Source organism: Mesoplodon bidens (genome assembly GCF_964165515.1).
Source record: "Mesoplodon bidens genome assembly, chromosome: 16".
Taxonomy (NCBI): Eukaryota; Metazoa; Chordata; class Mammalia; order Artiodactyla; family Ziphiidae; genus Mesoplodon; species Mesoplodon bidens.
The window spans coordinates 16,004,792-16,012,161 of NC_138173.1; positions in this window are offsets into that span (position 1 = coordinate 16,004,792).

Genomic DNA, 7,370 nt, shown 5'->3' on the forward strand with positions numbered 1-7,370 from the left:
ATTGTCTTTGGTCCCATCCCCCTGCTTGGATACAGCTCTGGAGAAGGCAGAGAGTTGGGGTCTGCCAGGCCAGCATGACAGAGAGGCAAGGATGTTGAGGGGAATTGCAGACTAGGCCAGGGCTGGGAGGAGGTGGCTGTGCCTCTCCTACCTGGTCACCCTCCACCCTCAATCCACCCTGTTTTGCTGCGAAAGGCAAACCTCTTCAGATCGCATCACTGAGGCTCCCTGGCCCTCTGACTTCAGCCAATGGAAGGCACTGGCCAAAAACCAGAAGTGAGTTTTGGGGGTTTATTTTCCCTTGACCCCTCCTGGCCTTATGATGGTTCTGGCCGGGCCTGTGTTCTCCGGTGGCCACAGCCCCTGTCAGCCTTTCTCTCCCGTTCCAGCTCTTGCTGGACTCAGTACCTCTTTCTCTCCCCTGCGTCTTCAGGCTGCCCGGGAGCTCCCCTGTCTCTGCTTGGCTCTCTCAGCCTGCCCGCTCCTCTGTCCATAGGCCTTTCATGAAATTCTCTCCAGCTCAGCCCTTCCGAGGGTGCCATCTGTTCCTTGCCAGTTCTGTATCCCCAGATACAGAGTGCTGGGGCCTCGGAATTGGGGGCGCCCACGGGGTGGAAGATGGTTGGAGTGGGGCTAGCTGGCCAAAGAGCAAGTGGTCAGAGGGTGGGGTGCTGGGGATGAGTCCTGAGGTCGTGCGGTCCTGGCAATGAGACGGGAAGGGCGTGATGGAGGGCGCACGTCGGAAGCGAGGGGTCGGGGCAGTAGAAGGGGAGAGCGCCCTCCACGCGCCATATGGATGGTCTGTCGCCCGGAGGGACTCAGGGAGCAGAAGGGGAAGCGCGCGGGCGCAGACATCCGGCCCGAGTGAAGAGGATGAAGAGGGGTCAGGAGCCTGGCGAGCGGGTGATGGTCGCGGGGCCGCGGGTAGTGAGTGGGTGGTGTAGTTGGAGGGCATGGGCTTCCAGAAGAGCGCGGGTTTTGGGGCGAGGGGGGAGAGCGCTCTGTCCGGCAGCTGGGAGGGGCGTGGGCACACCCACTCCTCCCCTCGGCTCCGCGGCTGTGCTGGGGTGGGAGGGAGAGCGGCGGCCTCTTGATGCTCCGGGGGAAGCAGGTTTCAGTTTCCACTGGGAGCTGCCCCAGGTTTCTGTGCAAGAGGGTGAAGGAACTATGCAGAAAAGGGTGGAGGCTGTGGAGGGCTTGGCCGATGACACAGCTGCGGTTCTAGGGGATGCAGTGGAAGGGTGGGGGGAGGTTAGCTTAAGTCAAATCAGGGGAGGAGGAGCCACGAGGGGGAGAGAATGTGGTGATGGTGGACGACCTGGAGGTTCGCCTCCAAGGGGACTAAGGTGGAAAGGGTCCTGCCGCATGGGGCAACTATGCAGATGGTCTTCTAGGGAAAGTGGGGAATCCATTCTAATTTTAGCTTCCTTTTTAGGATGGGCTGCTTCAGAAGCTTATAGGGAGGGAGGACTGCCGTTAAATCCTCTGAAGGTGGGTCATGGTGGTGGGGAAAGTGGTCTAAGGAGGCCCTCAGGACTCTGGAGGTCTCTCTTAAGCAGACTGATTGCTCAGGTGTGTCCAGCTCTGGAGGCTATTGTGTGTCCAGCGTGGTGCTGGCTCCTATGTGTACAGACACTGTCTTGTGGGTAAGTGATGTTTCCGCAAATGTAGCTTGGATCCTGAAATGTTGGGATTCTCAGGATATTTTTAATAATTTAAAAACGGATGAAAAGCAGACTGTTTGAAATTGGGTCTATCCAGGAAAATCTGTGGCATAGGTTTGCTGTAATTATGAGAAATATAAAAGAAATGGAGAGACAATCTTTGCCCTCAAAGAGGTTATCTCTAGTTGGTGGCACAAGGCATATATGAAAAGGAAAAAAACAGTTCTGAGATGATGCAAAAGTAAGTGCAACAAGCATGTGCCTAATAAAAGGAAGAACTAAAATGGGACTGTTGGATTTCAACAGCTCCTAGGGGACAAAAGAACGGAAAAGAAGAAACTAATGTTTGTTGTATGACTGCTGTGTTCCAGGTATTGATATTTTGCTTTCACATAAGTTACATCATTTAGTTTTCACAGAAACCCTATGAATAGTTGTTATTCTAATTTAAAAATGGGGAAACGGAGGCTCAGAGAGGTTAAGTAATTTGCCCAAAGTCCCAGGGCTGGCAACCTGTTTGTCCGACAAACCCATTCTGTTTCAGTATAAATAGTGCTCCAGGAGCTTCACTTACCAGGATGACCCTGAACTTCCAGAGAGCAATGATTCTCAACCTGATCCATTGAAGAGACCGGCTCCTCCTCTGATGGAAACACAAAGCCCATTAAAACAAAACAAAACAAAAACAGGTCATTTATCTGTTTACATGCTGTGGTTAAATCATTTGTAGTAAATTTTAAGAATATAAAATTGCACTCGTCTTGTGAGGAAGAAGTTGTATTTCTATGAGGAAGCGAAATCATTGCTTTAATAGTTGGAAATGATATAATTTTGAGTATAAATTTTACTGCTATGGAAACTATAAGCCAAATTTATAATGCAGTGTTGTTACTCTTAGGAAAGATTGGCAAGAGAGGACACGTCACCCTTGGAGGCAGAGCCAACTGGTGAGGAAAAGGCTGTGACCCAGCCAGATCACTCTTGGGTCCCCCTAGGGGCAGGACTGTGATCTTCTGACCTCTAGAAGCTTAAGGAACCCAAGATGGAGTGTCTATCCTTATTTAAACTATAACTTAGTTCACTTTATTTAGGCTCCCTTTGTTTAGCACACCAAGGGCCTGAGTTGATGCTTCTCTGATAGATAAGAGATCAGTTTCAGAAAGTGGTGAATGCAAACTGTAAAAATGGAAACAGGAAGTGTAAGTGATTTCAAGAAGTTTAGCTTCAGAGGGGAGGAGAGAGCAGGGTAGGTCAGTCAAGACGAATCAGGGAGTTAAGGTCGGTTTTGTGTTTGCTGTTGCATGACGACAGTTGATCATGTTTAGATACGAGAAAAGGGAAAAGAGGAAGAGGCTGAAGACACTGGGGCGATGGGGAGGGGTGGGAAAACCGAAGGACTGAGGTCTTGAAGGTTTGGGTGCTCCAGAACATAGGTAGAGGATTAACTTTACCTAGGAGGGGACACCTCTTTTCACATGGAAACGAAGGAGGGACAAGGCAAGGTCAGCAGAGACAAAGCAGTCATGGACCTGAGTGGAGGGTCTTCCCCGCTGTGATGAGATCAGGAAGGGCAGTGCCAGGAAGACTGTGAGGCACAATCCTGTTTTGAAGGAATGAGAGGGGAGTGACAGCCACAAGGGTGGAGGGAAAGATGGCCACAGGAACAGGGTGGCCCTGGAGGGGTTTGGACAGGAGGAGACTGTCAGCCCCGCTAAAGGGGCTTGGTGGTTTGAGGGGAGGGCTAGGATACAGTTTAAGCAGCTGGTCAAGGGAATGCTTGGTGCAGGGTTGGAGGATGTAGGGGGTTTCTTTAGACTGGAGTGGATTACCTTATTATAACTCTCCTAGTTGCAAGGGGCTGAAAAGAAGATTCACAAGATTCAGCAGATTCAAAAGAAAAGCTTTGGGGAACTGGGACGCTCTGTGGATCTTGGGAGCTAGAACCAGGTACCTGACCTCATCCGGACTCTCTTTCAATGTATCTTTTTTCTGTCTTTTGTTTCAGGTTGGCTTCATTTTCCCCTGTAGTCAATGGACTTTATTTACATGGCAGAGAACATCGTCACTTGCAAGTTTGATCAGAACAATCCCAAAGGAAGACCTAGACAAAGCTGGCTTGGTTGTATGATCATTTCTGGGTCACGTGGCCTATCTTGGTCACATGCATTTCCCATGGGTAGGGTAAGTGAGTCTATTATTAGAAGGTGCAGAGAAAGGGGTGATGGGCAAATAAGAACATGAACCGACATAGGTGTCCCAGGGACCATGGTGGGAAGGTTCTAGAGGAACAGCAGGAGGTGGTTGGATCAGGGGAGAAAAATCCAACAGTAGTATGAGCATGAGTGAATGAGAAGACTAGATGGACGGGATAGAATAGATGGCTTGTATTTCAGGCAACAGCCAAGGACTCTGAAGATGTGTAGTAGGACGGATTTCTGAATTAAACTCAGCAGACACAGGTAGAGGAGTGGTCTTACTTTGAATTTGTTTCGCCTGCAAGAGGGTCTTAGTTCTCATGAACAGACAGGAAAATGGTGGCAGGTAAGTGGTTCCTGGGGAGATGGGTACATGAGGACACAGCAGCAGCAGATTGGGGGTGTGCTTCGCAGAGTAACAGGAGACTCACCTCTGCCAGGGAGGTCACCCAGTAGATCACTTTCACCTGAGGAGAATGAAATAATGAGAGCATCATTCTGTGCAAAATGCTTTGCTCAACTGCTTCTAAAATTAGAAGGTCTTATACCTCAGGGGATTTGTGACTGGTGGAGCTGACATGATGTCTTGTAGCCATCAGAAAAATGGTGTATGGCTCGGTGCCTAGTAGAACCAAGGTCTTGGGGTGGTGGCCAGGGATTCTTTGGAGCTGTTTCCTTGTTTGCATCAGCCCTTGCGGTCAAAGACAAAGCTTACAGCACGAGTGAAAACAGGTAAAATGTGTACAGTTCTTTGCACTCCCCCAAACACTGTTGATATATACATTATTAATTTTAATCTCATATCAACCAGGAACATAATGTTTTCCCCACTTCAAATAAGGAAGCAGAGGCTCAGTAAAATAACTTGTTTAAGATTTTACAACTATTAAATGTTAACTCCCAAGATGAAGACTGTGAATTTTTAAAAGTTATGGTAAGATTTTACTATAAAGTAAATATGGTGCTTTATGGAGCTTAATTGGTGTTAAGTCCAAGTGAAATAATCATAAGGGAATATGTGAATGTGTTCTGTTAACAACAACAACAAAATAATAGCAACTAATATTTATTGGGTGCCAAGCACTGTGATAAACACAAAGAACATTTAATACAGCCACTCATTGAGTTAGGTACCATTATCATTCTTTTTCTATAGATGAGGAATTGATTGGACAAATAATATTACTAAAGCATCACCACCACCACCATGAGGAATGGAAACAGGAATAGGCCACATACTGGGAAATCAATTAGTAGTAGTTTATTTTAACTCAGGAAATGAGCGCTAGGCCAGGGAAGAAAAGAGAAAGGGATAAACCCCTGAGACTATGTGAGAGAAACGATAGGTTTCATTCCTGTGAAGCAAGCCCGTTTCATTTCCTAGGCAGTTCATCACTCCTGGGCATCTCTCACACCCACCAGCATTTTCTTTGGTCTTCAGATCGCATCTGCATCCTCCAACTATAGCATACATATTGCCTTGCTAAATGGTGTGGGGCTTGAAAGACATAGGAGTGACCAAGGACAGATTCAGCTGGGCCCATGGGGGAGTGGTGATGCTATTTACCCAAATGGTGAGTTGGGAAGGAGAGGTAATCAGGAATATGAGATTGTGGAGTAAGCAGAAGAGTTCAGTTTTAGATATACTGAGTTACTTCACATTGATGTCTGGACTTTGGGAGACAGCTACATGAAGAGTCCCTGCAGACAGCAAAAGATTCAAGCTCAGGTATACATTTGGTGATGATGGTTAACACGACTAAAATGGATTAGCTCTTTGAGGTGGTGAATAAGAAAAAAGAAGAGCAACGAATTTAGTCTTGGGGGTGCCCATAGCGAAGAGACTAAAGGGGATCAGGATCTTAATTTTATATATACAGCATTTAATAACAGTGGTTTTCAGAGTATTTTTCTAACAGTAATTTCCAACGAAGCCTCCATAAACTCTGGCTGATGAAACTTTTAAAAGCTCACAACATTCTTTCACTCTTTAATCCTAATAATGGATTTATTTTAGGCTTAAATGCTATTGCAAGGAATGTGCTGGTCCAAAGACAGTATTATTAGAAATTATTTCCTCTGAAGTTGAAATTCTTTAAAAACATACTATATAAGACAAGTAATAAAATGGGGGAAGAAAAGGACAATGATTATATTAAAAATTGAATTCCAAGAAAAATTGCTATAAGACTAGCTTCCAGGAAGTCAAGGCAAAATGTGAACATGTTGAATTAACTAGATGTTTGTCCCATGCAGAGTGTATGAAACATGGTTAATTATCAGTATCACATGGATCCTCCCTAACCTGGAGATTCTGGTGAGTGTGTCTGGCTTGGGGTCTGGGAAGCCGTGCATGTTGTCAAAGTTCCCCAGGTGATTCTAATAGTCAAATTTGACAAGCCCTAGTCTCCTAAAGGAGATAGACCAGTTCATATAGGAGAGAAAAGCTTTTTTTCTAGCTCTGAAATCTGAAAGAGGTTTCGTTCCGTGAACACTGAAGAACACTGAATAATAAAATACACAATGCCTTCAATAGCATTAAAAAAAAAACAGGTAGAGATTTTATATGTGTGGATCTCACACTGACCTTTGATAAAATAAAAACCAACAACATAATACTAAATTATAATTCTGTTCGTGTGAATAAAGAACTGTCTGGGTCAATGGGAAAAATGATATTCCTTGGTCCTTTTCAGGAATTCTGTTTCAGTAAATCTGGTTAGGGACCAGAAATTTGCTTATTTGTAATAAGTACCCCCACTTGACAGTGATGGAAGTGGTTCAAGGCCATAGTTTTGCACCAAGAGAATGGATGGTTAACAATATTCCTTAGAGTTTCAGGTTTAGATATAAAATCTTGAGATACACCATTTGTGGTCAGCATGTTCACCATTTTTGAAAACTGAAGCAGGGGAAAGAAGCAGGATTAATCTACTTCCACAAAGTAGGCTGGGAACACTTCTGTGGTATAAAACCAGAGGGCTTCTTTCAGTGAAAAATTTTCTTCAACCCTTGGGAAAATATTAAAAGCATGGGCTGCATCATATGCCATTAGAATAGATGTTGGTCTCACTAAAAGGAAGAAATGGGTAATAGAATTGACATTCTATTATCACAGGTGATGATTTAGCATTCTCCACCTCCCATTTCCTTTCCTCCATTATCCTGTAACGCAATTTTTAATCAGTGTTTACGTTATTGCCTATGTAAAATTGAAGAGTCAGATAGTATTTCATACTTCTTTCCTAGCATCATTCTTATTTTTTGGAATCAATAATTGCCTCATTTCCCCCCTCCGCCACCAGTATAGTTTTCTATTAACTGATTGTCGTTTCAGTTGCTCAATTAGAGTTGTTGTCTGACTACCAGCAGTTTTTTTCCCCCAAAGCCTCAACCATCCCAGATAACGTTTCATTTCCTCCACCCTAGAGATTGCTCTCTGAAGCCTCCGCTTCCTCATACTCCAATATGGAGCAGGCTTTGGAGACCCCTTTGTCTTAGAACTCACTTT